The 20,305-nt window shown below is 36.4% G+C and overlaps 1 protein-coding gene across 11 annotated transcripts in view; it reads left to right on the top strand.

The window, feature by feature from the left end:
- The first annotated feature begins 7,428 nt into the window (after positions 1-7,428).
- Positions 7,429-20,305, top strand: part of LOC129427325 (band 4.1-like protein 1) — a 126,401-nt gene continuing 113,524 nt past the window's right edge. For 10 of the 11 annotated variants that reach the window (XM_073875742.1, XM_073875741.1, XM_073875740.1 and 7 more), the window contains exon 1: positions 7,429-7,607. The gene's annotated coding sequence lies outside the window, so the exon portion shown is untranslated. The remainder of the gene's footprint in view (positions 7,608-20,305) is intronic. The other variant, XM_073875736.1, reaches the window with a different exon arrangement.

Here is a 20,305-nt window from a genome sequence, read left to right as displayed (position 1 = left end):
TGCTAGTCTGTGCTTAACTTCACACGTCCAGTCAGGTATGAGACAACAGATTTTCTTTAGAGCTTTTCTAATGAAAGCGTTAAAAGTAGAAATCTTCAGTCATATGGACAACCTTTGACAACCAAAGTTCAGAAACACTTATATTACACATAAAATGTCTGAATGTGTTCCTGTAGCTTTTTGGTAAAGTGTTATATTAGCAGCGCAAATGTGTTTGAATCCCAGAGGGCACAAACTGATAAAATGTATAGCTTGAATGCACTGTAAATGACTTTGGATGAGTGTCACTGTCAGCCAAATGTTTAAGTGTAAATGAATGTGACTTTATTAGCAAACAACAGTAAGAATGCAGTGCACAAAAGTTCACATTCGGTGGACTCTGACCTGTGTAAATATCTAAAATGTTAAATGCATAATGCAAACTTCATACATCATATTCACGTACTATACTGTAAATATATACCAGAGTGTAACATCATGTCCTTTTTCCCATATTCATACTCATTTATTGTCTTTTTGCAAAACTTAACAATTGTAATTGAGGCACAGTTTGAGGCCCGTTGATGTAATTATAAGACTTAATATCACATGTTCAAAATAATCCCTAATATATGCACATTAACGAGTAACCATACGTTTAACTAACATTTGACAAGAAGCGTTGTAGTACTTTAAATGCATTTTAGATTACTGTAAACACACAGTTTTTATGTCACAGAAGAAGCAATTTTAGAATAGCTTAATGTCTTGTGGGTCTGATAAAGTAACAATGTAACAATGAAGGTCCGGGTTCAGGAAACGCAGGTCATCTTCCTGCACAGCTGTGGCCACCCTGTGGAACAAACACTGTACTGCTGTGTGGGTCACACATGAGTGACAGCCCGAGACACAGGGTGTGTCTCCTCATGCAAACAATCCTCAGTGAATACACACCCAAATACCCTGATATAAACTCACAGCAGTTTGTCATTACCGCTCATGCACAGTTTTTTTTCAAGCAATTCATCAACCGTATTCAAAATATATGGGAGCAGATATAAGGTTGTTACCCTTAACAAGGTGAAAGAGAAATAAAGAAACAACAGTCAGGAATAGATGGCAGGGATACAGGATGCTTCAACTGGCTGCAAACAAAGTCCCATAAAGTCAAATAAAATTGGACAATATTAGTACAGTGTGCCAATACGTTTCCTTCGATGCATAAAAAGCTGCTTTGACTGAGAGCAGTACTTGTTTAAATAAAATGAATTGCTTCGGTCTGTGTGTTGTGTTGGCAGGGATGGCAAGGATGTTATGAAGTGTTGTTGCTTTAATTAATTACAGTAGCTCGTAAAAGACAGGTTGAGCAAACCCTTATAATCTCTGATAATACACAGTACTTTTTGTTTGTTAGTTGTTATATATTTTATGAATGACCAGTTTTAAAAAAAAAATGCTCAAAATCTAGGAACAGTCAGCTTGTTCTGTGGCGAATGTTAATTTTTTTTCTGTACCTGAATTGGTAGCTTGAATCTGCCAAATTGAAATTCTCATTGCATGGTTTGAAGTGCATGGTGCAGGTGTACATGTCTGAATACACTTTTGCTAGTTTAATGATGAAAAACGGGCAGCGTGCCAGATCTTCTTATGTGACATAAAAACTATGTGTTTACAGTAATCCAAAATGCATTTAAAGTACTCCAACACTTCTTGTCAAAATGGTTGTACCTAATCTCTTCATAAGTCATGTAACGTGCAGTGTACCAATCATAGTCTCATCTGCCATTCCCTTTAAAAGTCAGTTGCGTTTGCACCATGGCAAATTTACTATTTAGGACGACGACTGAATGCTTCTCCAGAGAGCGAACCAATTACATTTGTCATTACTGCAAATAAATAATTCTGATACATGCAATGTCTATCATTATGACATGTAGGCCTTTTTATGTTTATGTACACATTAACAATCTTTTAAATTGTAAATCTTTCATTTTTAATATGTGGCATGCTTGTGTGCTACTGCGGGTCCCTGTGGGTTTTTCATAAGCAGAGTGTACATCTGCATTGTGGGCGCATATTACTAGGGCACCTTTATAGAAATGAAAGAAATATGGCACCATTGACTACAGACCCGGTTTTAGTTGTTCAATGGTGCAATCGTTGCCTAAAATAGCCACGTGCCAAATATGCACCTTAACACACCTCGTCTTCAGACCAGCACACCCATGGGCAAACAGATTTGCGCACGTGCAGTTGCTGTTTAAACAACATGGTGCCGGACATGAAAATGATAAATGTAAGCAAAAACTAGCAAAAACACTTGTGCCGCATCGTGCATGGTATTACATTGCACCGTGTGTATGATAGGGCCTTCATTAGGCCAATCAGGCCTAAATTAAAGATGTAGTTGGGTATTTCCCAGTACTCGGGCCTATTTATGTCCCCAGGGTGTAATTCTATTAAAAACTAATCAAATCTAATAAATTTGAGCACCATTAATTAGTATAAACAAAAACAAGCCTAGACTTTTTAGACTTTTTTATGACTGCTCTTACTAATAATTTTATCACATTTATTGGTGTTTTGGTGTTGTCCTTCACCAGAGTTTTCACATGTTGTCCCATAACTCAAACATTATTTATCACAAATTAATAAAAAAAATATATGCATATGAATTACATGTTACTTGAACTAATAAACTACATGCACAGATTAAACATATATATGCATTTTGGTTTAGCGGTAATTACCAACATGCTCTGCATAAAGGGATTTTCCCACAGTTTTTTCATCAAAAGTTAATTTTGTTGCCATGGTAACCTAATGACGTGGAGCACATGGATGCCTTGATGTCCAGAAAAGTAAGTAAATCTACTCTTTATTCTTTGTGTAGGGCATGTACACTTATTATGCGTCATTACCATATGTGTTATATTTCTGTATTTTTAAACATTTTTGAAATATTTTCATCACTTTAACAGTTAAAATGGTGTACATTACATGTAGAAAGGTGCCTACACTTGCTTAGTCATCATCTTAGCTAGTAGGACTAGTTTTTTGACAAAAATGTCATTACCAGCACAGTCATTACCAGCACAATACATAATTTTGCAAATAAATTATGTAAAAATAACAAAAGCATCCTACAATTATACATTTCTGACAATGTATTAAAAAGTTTTGATATATGGCATTCACTTAAAATAAGTTTAGATTCCAAGCCAGGGTAGATTGATGAATCAGAAATTTAGATACGTAAATGACTATAATTCATCTTGCAAGTAAAAATCTCATTAAGTTCAAGATAAATAAGATTACATGTGAAACCACAAAATGTTTTAAAAGCACTGATTTATCATTTAAGTTTTATTTTTTACATATGAAGAGGTTCCAAAACGCGATAAACGGCATTTAAAAAAAATTTGATACTTCCAAAATCAGTATTTTATTAGGTCAGTATTTAAATGTCAATCCTTAATTTTACGTAAAATACAATATCCGCCGTGTTACTCTGTTATCTTTTCTCCTTTTTTTCCCAAAACACGATAAACGCCAGTCCTCCTTTTCTACAGAATGCAATAAATCTGCTCCACAAATTACAGCGCACCATTCCACGCATTGTAAACAAACAATGGCGGCGCGTTGAGTACACAGAATCTTAGTTTTCCATCATATTGTACTTCGTGATCAACAAACAAACAAAAAATAATTTAATGGCATTGCTAAACCTGTGGTGGTTTTCTGTGACGAGAAAGAAGCGTAAGCCATCAACATCTAATAATTTACGTGAGAAGCACTCGGGAGACGAAAAAATTTTGGTTATTTGTTCTCACACGACAGCATCAAGCTCTCTCGTGCTAACACATTGACCCCAGGGGATCTTATAAAAACTTTTATTTTAGGCAAAGCCAACGAAAATCGAGCAGGACCAAACATTTTACTGCTGATCGTTGTCAAAAAAGTTCAGCGACGACGTCAAGTATAACCGCAACAATGACAGTGTTAATATGACAAAGTAAGTGTTTTGTTTAATGCCATTAATGTTTATTTTTTTAATCAGTGGATACCACTAACCAACTAAATGAATATAACATGGCAAAGATGAATGCACATTTATATATTGATTCAATAGATTTATAGCATTTTGAAAATTTTTATAATACATCTTTGAAAATCAAATTATGGATTTGAATTTTTTATGTTTTTATAACCTAAAGATGCTATGTGAACGTTTGTAACAGAAAAAAGTGGTTTTCATCTTGTCACTTTCTTGGTATAGAAAACATGTTTTTACCGAAATTAATCAAAATGGATTTATTTTGTTTTGGAACCAAACTCTTCATATATTCGATGATGTGATGGTAAAGACACATTTACAAATGGCAAAAAATCATAAATTCCCTTATCTTATGGTCTCAACCAAGCTCATAATGTCGCTCCTGATTTAAGGACGGATAATTTGATGTATACCAGTTAGTCAAATTTGGAATTTTAATTTTCAAAATTGCAGCAACCCAATTTGGTCCTTAATCTGAGAAATATCCAGTTATAATAAAACAACACAGTTCCTATTGGACAGTTCAGCCCATTTAAAACAATTAAACACGTTTTAGCAGACACTAAACCAACGTGAGTTTTAATGATCATGTGCATTCCCTAGCACTCAAACCCATAGGATTATGGTCTGCACTGTCAAATTAAAGTTACAAAACATGTCACTATATTGGGACCCTTTAAAAGGTGATAATATGTGCCATTTGAGTACAGATATGTACCTTTGAGGTAATTAAGATACAAAGATGAACTTTTTGGGAAAAAAGGAAATCATTTATATATATATATATATATATATATATATATATATATATATATATATATAACTGTATATAAGCTTTCAGATTGCATGCCAACATAAGTTGATCAAAACAGAAGGATTTTGAAAGCTTATACACTTGATTTGTTTTTGAAGCCCTTTCATAGATTGAATATTGAGGATCGATCCAGGTCCGGTTGGAGGATTTAGCATTGACAGCAATCCGACTACAGTTAGAGGTCAGGAACGTGAAATTTGTAATGGAGTTCAATGAGAAGTGCATTTAATCAGCATTTGTCCTGCATCAGCACTTCTTATATACTGCAGAGCGGACTCATCTGGCGTATCTGTTTGGTCAAGAGTGCTCTAAAAGCAGTGTTGTAAGAGCAGTTTTGATTGAATGATTAAGATTTGAATGTGGCTGGTCTTAGTTTGAAATGCTTTTAGCCTAGTCAGAGTGACCCTTGAAGTAAACAATGCTTCTTGAATCTTATGAGAGGTTAACGAAAGTGTGTAATAATCTTTACATCCTTATCAAATCTTTTATTTTGCTTTGATCTTCTGAAAAGACTTTTTGTTTGACATAACAAATTCATGTTATTTTCCAACCCCTTTACTTCTCTTTATTCAGCAATATAACAGCACGTTTTTACAAATTCCCAATGACTAAGTTGTAATGTAAGGTCAATTTGTGTTTACATTCCATTACATTTTTGTGTCCCAAGGTGTAAAATATCAGAATATGCTATGGACTGTTTCTTGTTGTTGTTTTTAACCCGTCATCTTAATGGTCTTTTCATTCTGTTTAAGGTTGAATAATTAAGGTTTTGATGTCTGCACTATTAGATATCTAACCCTCACAGATGTGCTCAGAGTGACTCAAGAAATATTTAAATGGTAAACCACCTATTGTATATGCAAATTGTATATACAAGTGCTCAAGGTTTTTGACAAGCCTTATTACCAACAAATATGAAATTGAAAATATGCATTAATATAAAGCTTAAAGAAGGTGTGTATTAGTTAATGAGTGAAATAATGGAGCTGATTTGGTTGACACTGTGGTTGTACTTTATTTTACAGTGTGTGTGTGTGTGAGAGAGAGAGAGATAGAGAGAGAGAGATGTGTGTCTTATCTTCTTTGTGGTAAGTCATGCTTTATGCTTCTGTGAAAGGAAACACTGTGAAATCTCACAATATGTTGAAGATCTAGGAACAAATATATCACAGTGTAAATGTGAATTATTTGATTTGAAGTTGTGTGGGGTTTTGATGTTGTGATAGCCTTTTACTGTAAGTCCTACACCTGTTGTCGTTAACCCTTTAATTGGCAGGTATGTAAAAATAACCTCTGTAAATGTATTTAATTCTCCATTGATAGTATCAAATTCAAATCCATATAACATTTGTTCTTGCATCTGCATTTTTCCATACAATCATGATGAATGGTGTTCATGGTAGCTTCTGGTCCCTATCCAAATTCATTGTAAGGAAAATAAGTAACTTAGGCATTCAGCTAAGTATCTCCTTTTGTGTTTGAAAAACATTAGAATAGAAGTGAATGACAACAGAATGAACATTTCTGCCTGTATTACCGAATGGATAGACATTTGGTTTAGGATCATGAAAGCAAAACATTTAAACGATGCATTTTAAAAAAATAAACATAAAAATAATCAATATTTTCAGCAGGGGAGTAATAAAAAATTGTTTATTGGGTAAAAAATTTGAACATTTAGGTTTGTGGCCATCACAGGGCTTGTTATTTTAGATACAAACAGTAAACCGATGCCAGAGCTTTACACCAAATCACTTGACCTTAGTACTTGAGCCTCTTTCTCAGGCATTCGTCCTATTCTCAAACTATATTTCATGTCCCCCTTCTTTAAAAAGGATTTAGAAATGATATAAGGTGTTCAGATGTTTAAGTTAAACCTATGTAACACCATATAGAGAAATATGGTGCAACAGGGCTGAATGGTTGCTGCTTAGCAGCCATATATGTGAGATAAACATAGATTTTGATCATTTCCATTGTACAGAGTTCCCTGCTAAAAAAAACAACATACCAGCAAGACCAGCATATGTTGTGTTTTTTGGTGCTGGCTTGCTATAGTGACCACCAGCTACACCAGCATCAAACCAGCATAGACCAGCATAATTCCCATGCTGGTTTGATGCTAATTTTTTCAGCAGGGTTGATGCACAATTTCTCACAAAGTCTTTTTTTTTTCAGTTATTGGAGTCAAGCCTAATGTCATGGTAATGTTCCTGTAGCTCCATTGGTAGAGCATTTTATTAGTAGCGTGATAGTCAAAGGTTTGATCCCGAGGGAAACACACACATTGATACTATTATAGCTTGGATATATTTTAAGTTCCCTCTGCCAAGTGCTTAAATCTAAAATGTTCTTGTGGTTGTTATGACATCTCTTCCTAATCTTCTTTGGATTTAGGATATTAGGAGATAGAAGCCGTAAATCACTAATGAATATAGTCCAAAACATCTTCCTATAGTATATTCCCAGAGATCTCTTTCCAACAACACATGCCGAAACAGCTCTGACATCTCTCTCTCTCTCTCTCTCTCTCTCTCTCTCTCTCTCTCTCTCTCTCTCTCTCTCTCTCTCTCTCCCAGCAATGTCCCACCCTTCACCCGAGCTCTGTTGCTCTCAGTCACTGTATCTCACCCGTACGATCGGTGCTTTACCGAGAAACATTCGACCGGATCTGGGCGGGACCGAATCGACTCGAGTGCGCTTCATTACTCACCAAACCTCCATGATCCACACCTGGACGAGCGCTTGACAGGTCAGGTAAGTGACTGAGTGCGCGCCTACGCGTTAGCGCAATGTTTCACTGCGTTTATTGATCTGAACTGTCATCCGTTTGTCAGTGATCGTGCTTTCTGTCTGACGCTAGAGAAGAAACAGATCTTATGTAGTAATGTTATGTCAAAGAGAAATACAGGTGATTTTGGTTGGTCGCCGCAATGAACATCTGAACGCAAACACTTTAGTCATGCGCAACACTAGAAGAGGATTCCTTGTTTCAGTTCAAGTGCGCGCACAGTTTATACATGCTAAGCAGTACAGCCTTATGTTGACATTCGACTGCATCGTAAATTAAAGACAAATTAAAAAGATATCTGGTAGTGAAGCAATAGCTGGAGGATGTATTAAAGCGTGCAGTCACCGGACATCCAGTTTGCGGCTGTCACTGACTGATGCATGACAAGAGAAGAGGCGATCGCAATAATTTCATACTGTTATATAGATACTAATTTATAGATACTACACTGTTATTATGATTTATATCTGTCGCAATAGTAAGAGGTTTATATGTGGTTGAACGCGTATGTCTGTCATTACATTACATTGCATTGTATGACGCGTCATGTACAGTAGCCCAATGCACCTGACTGATCGAAATGTCATCGCCTTACATTCTCAATTAAACATGCAGATATTGTTACTTACCAGGTGTTATCTTTATTTTGTGCATCACTTTAAGTGATTTGTGTTGGAATGCTGTATGTATTAAAACTGAATAGAAGAGGGTTCATCGCACGTTTACTGTATCGGGCTTTTAATGCTGTTAGGCATTCAGATCACATGAATACAGCTAGAAGATTGTAGATGAGATGAATAAAGATTCTTCTCTCTGGGAAATGTATCACCATAAAGGAATTTGTGTCATATATTAAGTGGATTTTTTTCTCTTTGCTTGAAATGTGTAAGCATCAAATTATCAATTGAATTGCAAGATTTAAAGCATGTTGGTGTGGTTTCATTGATCATGTTCCTAAATGTACTGCTTTCATACCAATGGGTGATGTATATTTTAGCCCAAGCAAGAGTACAACTAGTTATGTGTTGTAAGTGATGTCCTTGTATAGGGTTGTAGATGATTTGAGCAGATCTGCATTTTTACATTTTCATATTATGGATTTTGCCCAATGCAATATTGATTTTGTTGGTACGTGTGCTTTCTGTGAATCAAACCCACAACCTTGCCGTTGCTAGCACCTCTTTGTCTTCCTAGCAGACCTGGTGAATGGGATGGCAGATATAATGTTTAAATTACATATATAATTTGTTTAAATTGACACTACTTTATCTTTTAAACAGAGAAACATATGCATTCATCTTTTAGAAGGATGTTGGTGGTTTGGAAAAACTATGATGTTTTGCCTAGTGGGTTCATCTTAAAATAGCCAGATATGGGCTGATTTATAAGCTAGGCCAGTGGCCACAAAACAGGCCTTTCACTACTAGTCATGCTGTCTCTTATGGCAGCTTTAGATTAATTAAAATTTTCATCTTACTCCTCGGTTTAACTGTCAGCCCCAATAGGACTTTTCTTCAATCCCAAGCCTTATCATAAAATTTGCATAGCCTACGTATGTGTTTCTCCCCAGCATGACTGTCAAAAATGCACTTTGAGGGCCTACGCATGCAGTGTATCGAGCAGATTTACAACCCATACAGAGTGACCAAGATACATGCAAACCAATTTGAGTGTTTACGCTAGCGCTGCATGTGACATCTCCCTCTTGAACAGTTACAAACACCCTGAAGGGTTGCAAGTTCAGTCAGGCGTCATATAGAGTGCAACACAGCAAAACAAGTTCAACTGAAAGTATTTAAGCCTTTGGGAGTGTGCTGGTATTATTTTGTGGGTTTATAAACTTAGTTGGTTTATTTAGGTCTTGTTACAATTCTCACAAGTGCAGGAACTGTAACAAGGAACGACAGACCGTGACTTTGTGTAAACATTTTTGTGTTAAAAAGCATAACTTCTTCTCTCTACTTTAATGCAACAACAAAATAACTGGCATGCCAAGAATGTCTGTGCCAATTACACAGCTGTTCTTGCAACACTACAGTGTTTGTGTTTTTTTTTTCTTCTTTCAGATTTCTACAGTATTTCTCACAAAAATAGCATGTTTCATTTTTTATTAGCTCTACTGTGGCTGTAATTCGACTTGGCAAACCTTTCGCACATACAAATAGCTATTATATCTGCCAGAAATTTGGCATCGTCAAGTATGCAAGCCAGCACTGTACTGTATTCATATTTCTCAAGCATTCGGCTTATGATGTTTAAACCCCCAACCTAAAGTATTAATCATGTGCACTAAATTGAGCTCAGACAGCCTAATGTACATACTCCATTTAAACATTATTTTATAGATATTTCAGTGTTATTTCATTATTTAGATGGCTCTTTGACCTACAGCGATTACATCCTTGTAATACTTGCACATTTGCTGAATAGTGATTCAGACAGATACTGTGCGTTGATTCTTACACGAGCAGGCAGAGCACAAACGCATGCTGACCATCATGACTACAAAGTAACTCTGAAGTGACATTTCATGTACCCTGTTAATTTGCTGTTGTGAAAGCATTGGTATTTTTCAAATGTGAAAATGCAAATGTAGTTTCATTTTAAACATAGATTTTGTTATGCCTTTTACGGTGGTGGATGCTGATTTTGTTCGTGTTAGATATATGACTGCATCTTCAATGTGCTTCGTTTGAATATCAGGCCACGCTGTGATTATTGAAGTGTTTTGTGTTTGTGCTGTGAACAACAGATATCGCTTCAGATGTTTTTTAGCCATCACACTTATTTAAATCAGAAGCCAGATTGTTTCAATGAATTAATCATAAAAGGCGGTTCTGATTATGTATGCATACTTCTGCTGTCCTTCAAATTAAAAGGGTCTTTTTAAAGGTAACTGCTATTGCTCGGTAATAGTTCAAGAGATTTAAATTCTTATTTAGGGGTCAACTTTGTCTCAGATGCTTCTTCCAAAATTCCTTTGGAGAAATGGACATGAGCTTTCAAATAAATGCTCATTGCAAAGCTCAGATATTTTAGCAATGTAAAATATTAATGAGAAATAGTCAAGATTTTTAAGATGTTGTTAGGATATCTTAAATTTCTCTAAAGGAGACAGGTGGGTGATGGTGGTCTACATTTAACGTAATTGTCATCTAGGGGAAGCAATTACAATATAAAGAAGATCTTGCTTGTGATTTGGCTTATGTATTTTTAAATATTGCATTTGAAAGATGCCTTATCGAAAGCAACTAACAGTGCATTACAAGGTATACATTTTTATCAGTAAGTGTGATCCCTGGGTTTGAACCCATGACCTTTTGTGATGTTAATGCAATTGAGCTATACAAGAACATTTTCCCATTTAAGAGAAATAACGTTCTGTCTGAAAAGTGATGCGTTCTTTCTAAAGTCAGTTTTCTTTCTTCTCGAAAGTTGTACTAAATTATTTTGGTTCTTTTCTAATGTGGTGCATCATCAAAGCTTTCACGTATCAGATTTGGACTTGCAGTCTGTACTGGGAGAGAAAAGACTTGTGAACTCAAAATGGCCCATAGGGACTTTGGTAAATGAAGGAGACAGCCGTGACAGCTGAAGCTTGAGTGACAGCACAGTCTCTGTCTCTTATCTTAACGTCAAAGTCTCGGCTCACGGGTCCCTACAGATACTGCGTCTGCCTCCAAGACAGTTTGAACAGTTCAATCTCATTGCAACTATGGTTAATTCATGCGACCACATTTGTGATGCTGATTTAACCACTCTGATGTTGGGGTTTGGGGTAGGGTTTCATTTCTGTTTTCTAATAACCGTACATTTTGGTACGATTCACTCGTAAAATACATACAATTTTCCATGAGATCAGGGGTGCGTTTTCCAAAAGCATCGTTGCTAACCTGTTCGCAACTTAGTTGGTTGGCAATGGGAAATTGAATTGCAACCAACTAAGTTGCTAACTTAGTTAGCAACAATGCTTTTGGGAAACGCACCCCAGCCTGGAAAGTGTACATGGGTGATTCTTCGACTGGGGAACATTTTGTGTCCCCTGTGTTTGATGTGAAAATAAATAAAAACATGAAATTTGTGAAACACATGATCAACATAATTTCCTAAAATGGTTAAATGGTTGATAGGTTAAATTAAGATATTCTCTATATAGTATACACTAAAGCAATTTAATGTGGCCATGTCTGTATTAACATGACTGATTTACCTATTAGCATAACCCCGCAGGTTAAATACTGCAGGTAATTCAACCTGATCTCATGGGAATATGTATTTTACAAGTTGATTAATTTGTATCATACAAAGTGAATTGTACAAAAACATGAATGACACCCCACCTCGGATCTCGCCTCTAAACCCAACATCACTGGGATGAAAGCAGATCATAAAAAATGTATGAATTTGATTGTACAAATTTATATGAATTAGCCACCTCATAATACATATATTGCCATGATTACTCAATCTCATAGCAATTTGTATGTATTTTATAAGATGATAAATTAAGTACAATCTGCTTTTACCCTGTGACGTTGGGGTGAGGGGGCGTGGTTTAGTAAATTTTTTAATCAGGTAGTTGTACATTTTGAATGACTCTCATCGTACGAATTCATACAAAAATTGTCACTACGTATAACAGGTATGTTCTCCCATGAAATCTCCCTGGAACTCAAGTGCATTTCAATGAATGCAAGGCAACAGTTCAATGGTAACAAAATATATAAGTTAGGGCGATACATCGCGTTCCCCATTAAAAAGACCTGCCTGAAATCGATTCTGAATCGCAAGGCTCTGATTCTGTGTTTCATGCGCAGCTTGTGCGTGTACTACGGCTTTGTGATCAGTAAGAAGTCCTTATCAATCTAAAATCACTATGAGTTTGAGTCGATTATAATGTGAATTTAAAAAAGCAACACTCATCAAAGACAATCATTCAAAATATTTTTATTATCATGAAAATACCTGAAACAATCTGAAGAACAGCGATATAAATGTCCCTTTAGACATTTCCTGGAATAGCGTTTGTAATGCAATTCTTCTGTGGCACAAATGGCGTTTCTACACTAGAGCGCTCTCTGGCTTTTGGATGTGGCGGCATTTCACCGTCATTCATTCAAATTCATTCATTGAGAAAATGCGCTTTTGCACAATTAATCGTCGCAGCCCTAATATAAGTATGACAAAAAGTGTACCAAAATCCTTTTGCAGTACTTTCTTATGTCACAAATTATGCCAAAATGTATGCTGCTGTAGCTAGTTCAAAACAAGATGCATTAAAGACCGCTTTTGCTAACAAAGAGGCAGGACGTGTTGGACAGTGACAAAGAGAGAGGGTGAAATTGATTTATTTGCCAATGTATGGTAATCCATACCTAGTATATGATCTCTGCATTTAACCCATAGTGAAAAGTGAACACAAGCACAGCAACAGGAGCAGTGGGCAGCTATCACTGCAGTGCCTGGGAGCAGTTGGGGTCAATGTGCCTTGCTTAAGGGCACCACCCTTAGGCTACAACTGCCCCAGTAGGGGCAGAAGACACGACTGAAGTCTCAGTCTCTGTCCGCTGAGAAAAATCCTTAGTATCAGCGATTACTTTGGTGAAGCTATTCAAAATAGTAAATCATCTCAGTGTTGTTCTGCTTTTGGAATATCTGCAAGGAATTTTATGTACATAATTAATTTGATGGATTTTCATGTAAAAGAGGATATTCATTGAAAAATACTGGGCCGGGATTTGATTATATATGACAGTCATTGCTGAAGTGGGTGTTACCACAATAGAAACAGGTATTAAGATGGGAGCAGCTGGAATTTCAAAGGAAGCATTTATTTATTTCAGAGGAAAAATATTTTGATGAAAGATTACAAAGACAAACCCTTCTTTTTTATATGGTGCACTGATGCATAATCCAGTAAAGAGGAGTGAAGAACAAATAATCTGTGTAAGTATTCAAGTTTTAGTCCATGCTTATTTACTATAAATAGTCTGAAAAAGTTTGACAATTTCAAAAATGCCCTTCATTAAAGAATCAGCCTTATGTTTGTCTCTTTAAAAGTGGCAAATATTTGTGTGAGCGATTGTGAATTTGGGAGATGAGAGATGAGTATTTGCAACTCAAATTAAACATGTTTGACGTGAAGCTCAAGACTCTGAGCACCTGGGGTAATGCTGCCAATGGCGTATGCTTGGAGAGTTTGTTTTTTTGAAATGTACCATAGGCTTTAGTCCTCATAAGTACTGTATGCTTTCTAAATGTACTGATACACGTAAAGCACTAAAGTGCTGTAAATGTACTGAATCAGTCATTACGTGAGTGCTTTTTAAATCTGTGGCCATGTTCAGACTGTTCTATAATGCAGGTTAGTGGAAGTGAAGGATTCAGGGTCTAGTGGGAGTTTGCGTAAAGTGAAATGAGACGAATATGAGAGCTGCCTGTCTTTGTAGCTCGGGCAATGGGGATTTGTCCACACTGTGTTTGTTTTCAGTAGGGCATATATGGACACCATTTACAAGCATGCATTTGGTAGATGCTTTTTTCTAAAACAACTTACAGTGCATTACAAGGTTGGGAATCAAACCCATGACCTTTTACACTGTTAACGTTGGGCACTACCAACACACAGTGAACCATACAGTGAACCAATACACTAAAACTAAATCCTAGTGGACTTCGAACAGTACTACTAAAACTAATTATTATTATTTAACCCGGTTTGTTTATTCTGTCATGTTGTTCGCTTAGCACCACTCCTACATCAGGCTCTATTGTACAATCAATTGTTAGTTTTAGTGAACTTCACGAGGATCACTGTTTAAGTATCAGATCAGTCAAATGAAGTTTCATCTTAGTTGGCATTCAGCCTGTGTAGGCAGTAGACAGTAAGACAGCGTATTGGGTTTTGGAGCACTGACAGTGTGTTATGATGTTCTTGTAGAAATTTCTGAGCCAATAGCACAGGCTGTGCCTCTCTTGAATCCATGTCTTGGTTCATATTAATGGAAATGAATAACTATTGAATAATAGCAGTCAAACGTATAATGATTTCTTAGTCATGCATATTAAAAACCACGATTTTCCTTTGGGTTTCAACGTAATAGAGTTTAATGTATTATGTACGCATACTACTAAATGCAAAGCTTCTTCCCTACAGTGGATCACCCTGAACATTTAGTCAAGAAACTGTTATGTAAATACTGTACATGGATTAGGGTTGCTCCCACTCAAAGACCAAAACTACCTTTCAGGCTATGTTCACCTTCAAGACTTATTTGTCTTTTAAAAGCACATTAGCAGTCACTGAGTAACTTGTGTTGTTATGATGCCACAGTTAGGTATGATCGTTATGGTTATTTAATATTCTTATACCTTTATTCATAACAGCGATCATTCACATATAAAGATTTTGAATATACATTAGCAAATAAATCACGATTAATTCGAAGAGATGACCTTGACTGACATTGTGGTAGAAAGTAAAGTGTTACATACTTTTAGTATTAAATGCTCCTCGTCATCTTTATATGACGTGTTGTTGAAACGCACCAGTTTTGTATTATGTTGTAGTATTCCATCACTCTGGATAGACAAATACATCCGTTTCATTTGCCCTTGTGTGAGAGGGGCCTGCCAATGCAAATAAAAGCCCAACAAAGAGCTCTGTTGTGGGATCTGATGAAAGGGAACACAGAGTCAGCTTATCTGATTTAATGTGAAGAGGGAAAGACTTTCCAGGATCAAGTCTGTTTGCCAAGTGCTATCACAGGCAGATGGCCGATGATGGAAGACTCATTTCACAAGCTAGGTGTCCGCTCAGATCAGAGATCCCGGTCCGCCAAGCACCTGAGTTTACTCGGTCCTGAATGATTCAGTGTTTTGATTCAGTTTTGAGAAATTGTGTCTTAAATGTATAAATTCATACAAGAAGTTGAAAACTTTCCATACAGTGATACTCTGGGCTAAAAATGACCAAAACTTTATTAAATAACTTTAAAAACAGTCTATACTATAATGCTCCTTAAAGGTCCAGTGTTTAACTCCAAACCTAATCAAACACAACTGAACCAGCTAAACAAGGTCTTCAGGATTACTTAGAAATGACAGAAAAGGTTGGAGTTTAACTCTGCAGTATAGCAGCTCATTTGGACCAGGTATAGAAATCGATATTGTTATCGTCCATTGCTTTGGACGCTAATGGTTATAGTTATCGTCATGGTGTGAAAGACTTATGCTAAAGCTATATGAAATTGGCCATCAGTCAAACTGAAGTTTTTCTGCTTACAGCTCTCAAATCTCCATTTCAGCCCACAAAAACAATTGCATTTTGATATCACTTACTATACTCCAAACCTAGTGCGGCATGTCACTTCTTTAATCCAATCAGGATTTTAGATCGTAAGTAACAGTTATAATGACGACTTCATTATTTTTGCTTTTAAGGTGCTGACAGATGTGGTCACTGTGAACAGCTCAGTAGAAAAGAGCATGTTGCATGGTAAAATAACAGCATGTATTGTATTGAAATAACATGAGAGTGAGTAAATAATGACAGGGTTTAGATCTTTCGTTCTCTACCTGTAGACATCTAAAATTTTAATGTCAGATTTTTGCCAATATATTAGTTCCTAATTTTCAGTATTTCACCTAAACTAGGTTTTCATGTTTTAAAGCTTATTCCAGACTTTTAGACGGATATGTAAAGCGCAAAGCACTGAACAAATGTTGCTGATTAAGGGACATTTGGGCGCTTCGTTGTCATGGAAATTATAGGAGATGAATGGCTGATGATGATCATAAGAGCCAATCACAATTCTTTTTATTCACCGTATTGTTTTTATTCATTTTGCATACGATTTTATCCAAAACAATAGTCCAGTCAGTGCATTCAATAGAGCATATCAGGGTATACAAGTGTGATTTTCCCATGGGAATCTATCCACCCCTCAGATCATCTTAAGCACCATCTAGCATCGTCCAAGCAACCACTCATGAATATCTTGGCATCCACATAGCAACATCCTAGCAACCATTTAGAAACCTTAGCAGTTATTAATCTAAGGCCTGTATATTCTCTCTAAAAGTCAGGATTGACAAACATCTTTTCTTTTTGAAACTATGCCCCCAAAAATGTAAGTTATGTAATGTAAGCACATATTGACAGCTCATTTTCTCCTGTCCTCTATCATGACCTATGAATTGCTGTTTCACTCTGCTGTTTTTTAACTTGACTATTTATAGCAGGATTAAACCTGATGTCTTGACTGACCCTGCAGCATTATTTGGGCATCTTGTCTTGGAGACTACGTCAGGACATTTCTTTCTCTGCATTATAAACATGGATCATCCTTCCACCCCACGACCACGAGTGGCAGTTTAAGAGTTCATACTTGATGCAGATGCAGGCTGGTGCATCGCTGGAGATGTTACTTTGTCCTTCAGAAGACGCATAGACCCGCATCCCTCCCCGTGAGTCAGCAAATTTGGTCTTTCTTCCCACGCCTTAAATTTTTATTCGGCATCTCCCTTCTCACCTGATGAATAAATCTCACTTTTCCTGAGCTCTTCTGTTGGCCGCAGTCTGTGATGTGTGTTTGTAACTTGAAATGCATTTCTCAATGTCTCTGCTGTGGCTGCATGTTCCTGGAAAAGGCAACATAGCCACAGATGTACACAGTTGACTTGGATGCTGGGAAATTCTGAGATGTAATAATAAATTGGATAGTTTTAGATAAGATCTCAAAGTTGGGTCTGAGTGCACATTTTGTAATTTTGTGTGTGGTTGCTTGTGTCAGCTGTGGTCAGGTACATTAAAAGGGATAGTTCACTCAAAAATGAAAAATTTCTGTTTGTTTACCTTCATGTTGTTCAAACCCATTTATGGCTTTTTATCTTCGGAAGAAAAACTGAGATTATAAAAATGTGTTCAGAAGGTAAAAAATATAAAAATAATCCATTATTCTAACTCTTTAACTACACCCTAAAAATTGTTTGTGGTTTCAAATCAATTGTTGGTTGAAATATGGGTTAAGTTTTAACAGTTGGTTTAAAGGCAAAATATGTAAGATTTTTGTAATAATATCCAAAACCTACTTGCACAGTGTGATGTATTTCATGCAGTTTCCTACTTACGCTATTCCAAAAGTTCAGAAGGATCAAGAGAAATTCCAATTTTAAATAATGGCTCGTCCCTTGTCATTGCTTTATTCTTGGTTTTGGCTTGTGAATTCCATACATCTCTGGATGGTGAAAACCACATCTCCCATATTTCCTCTTTCCTTAATTGCATCCTAAAGTTTCACCTTCATTATTGTTTTAAAGGCAGGGTGCATGATTTTTGGAAACACTCTGGAAAAGGGAGTCAGGCCAAGTACCGAAACACACTTGTAGCCAATCAGAAGTAAGGGATGTGTCTACTAACCGACATCTTTGCCTGGGTTGTGTTTGTGTTGGGCGGGTCTATCAAAAGAAGGTCCAGATTTTATTGGGGTAGGGGCGTGTTTGTTTAAGTGATTTCAAATGTCAGCATTGGCTTTCAGAGATCATGCACCCCGCCTTTAAGTTAACTAGAAATGTCCATATTTGATGGGTTGAAACGTGCCTATATTACTTCTTATAAGAATTTTTATGTTGATCAGTACTGTTATAAGTAAATAGATGTTTATTATATTTCATTACATTATTATTATTATCATTACATTACATTATATTATTATATATTTTATTTATATAAAAATTGATAACTCACTCAGTGTTACAGTGATTTTACCACAGTTAAGGCTGTTTAAAGCACTCATTCTATAAGTGTTGTGCCAATAGATGATACTATTGTGTATCGACGATTGTTAGATACATGTCCGATAGCGGGCTTTCATGACGATAGTTAGAGAAAGTTATTATTATTATGCTTTTTCTTGGATGAGAGGGTTTGTGGGATTCACTTTGCGCAAGAGAGCTTGTAACATGCCCGGATTACTTTTCGCACCCACCTGGACTTGTAATGCGTGCGTCTTGGACTCTTGCTCGGACCTGAACGTGCACGGTATGAACTCCTCCTTGCAACTTGTAATGCGCATGACTCTGACTCTTCCTCACACATGAGCTTATACGCAGATCTGCCATTTCTTTCCACTAGAGAGGATGTTAGACATGCAAGGGTTTAAAACCAGCGAGTGTGTTGTTCCCGCTTCCTGGCATGCAGGAAATTTAAGAGCGCCTGGTCTTTAATGATGCTCTTAGATTAATGGTATCCGTTTTAAGAAAGGTTGCAGTCATGACAATGTTGGCCTTAGAGTAAACCAGCTTCTTTTTTGTCCACCAATTAAGTGGCTTGTCATAAATGAATGAAAAATATCAAATAAATTAAAGAGTAAATTATTGCCCCGCCCCCTGATCGTGTTTTGGTGATCTTACAGGCTGACGATAGGATGATCTCACATATTGCCCATCACTACATTCTATACTACATATATTCTGTTTTTTATTATGAATTATTATTACCAAATGTGACTTTATAATTATTTATTGATTATATGTGTCCATTTTGTTGTTGATTTAATTTTATAAACATTACGTTGCACAATAGCAGGATATGAGTGTCTTTATTATACCTTGTGCTCAAAAGGAATGTTGTCTACTGAAAGGCCAACCTCAGCAAACATGTATTATGCTCTCTTTGGTCTGTTTATCTGTTAAATTGCACAGCGTTTTCTGTACGAGAGGCTTCTAAGACGCAGGCAGAAACTTTTCAAGTGACTCACTGATAATTACAATCTTGAGAGATTCCATCTTACCACTTTACTGCCACCGAGGTTTGTTAGCAAAGCTTCAAAGGTCCCTCTCGCAGACCTACATACTGCAACAACACAGTCTAAAACATCCCAGATTGAATTACTGTCATGAAGATAAAGGAGTCTGCAGATCAACTGGGGGTCTTTGATTGTAACCCACTGTTTCAGCATTTAGGAAAATTTCCCATGAGGCCTTGGTGCTGCTCTCTCTTTCTGCGGTCCGTATGTCTGTCAGTATTATATCTTGGCATGCTCAATATTATTGTGTTATTGAATAAGCATCATAAAATGGAACTGCTTTTATTTAAATTCCCATGAAGTCGAGGAAAGAACAGTTTTATGGGAATTTCGTCAAATGTGAGCACCGTTTGGCTTTTGAGAGACATATGACTACTCCCTAGCCCTTAGGGATTGCACCACGATCTCTAAACAGGCCAGACTGGTTTGTCTCTGGGTGTAGTGCACTACCATTGCTTCTGTTGGGTTAGATAGGGATTGGATGCGACTTTCCACATTACACATATGGTTAAGTTCTTATTTGTGTACTTTAATATAACACAATTACTGATAATAGCCTACTTTTCTTCATCGTTGGCAGATTATTTGCCCTTTAATGAGGTTATTATTATGTTCCTGAACACATACATTACAGTGTTTCTGGGATGTGTCACAGATGTGTCATGTGTACATAGTAAATTAATATTTTCACAGAAGTGAGTTTCTTTACCTTTCCCAAAATTAGTAATGCGTAAAAGTGTAAGGTGATTGAATTCTTCTACTTCTATGTTCAGAGACATCTATAAGTAAACCATTTTGTAGTATTTTTTAAAGATATGTAAACACTGTTGCTCTGTGATGTTATCAAAACATCGTTT

This window comes from Misgurnus anguillicaudatus, chromosome 14, assembly GCF_027580225.2.
Source record: "Misgurnus anguillicaudatus chromosome 14, ASM2758022v2, whole genome shotgun sequence".
Taxonomy (NCBI): domain Eukaryota; kingdom Metazoa; phylum Chordata; class Actinopteri; order Cypriniformes; family Cobitidae; genus Misgurnus; species Misgurnus anguillicaudatus.
Note: the sequence above shows the minus strand (reverse complement) of the source record. Positions and strands in the feature narration are given on the sequence as shown.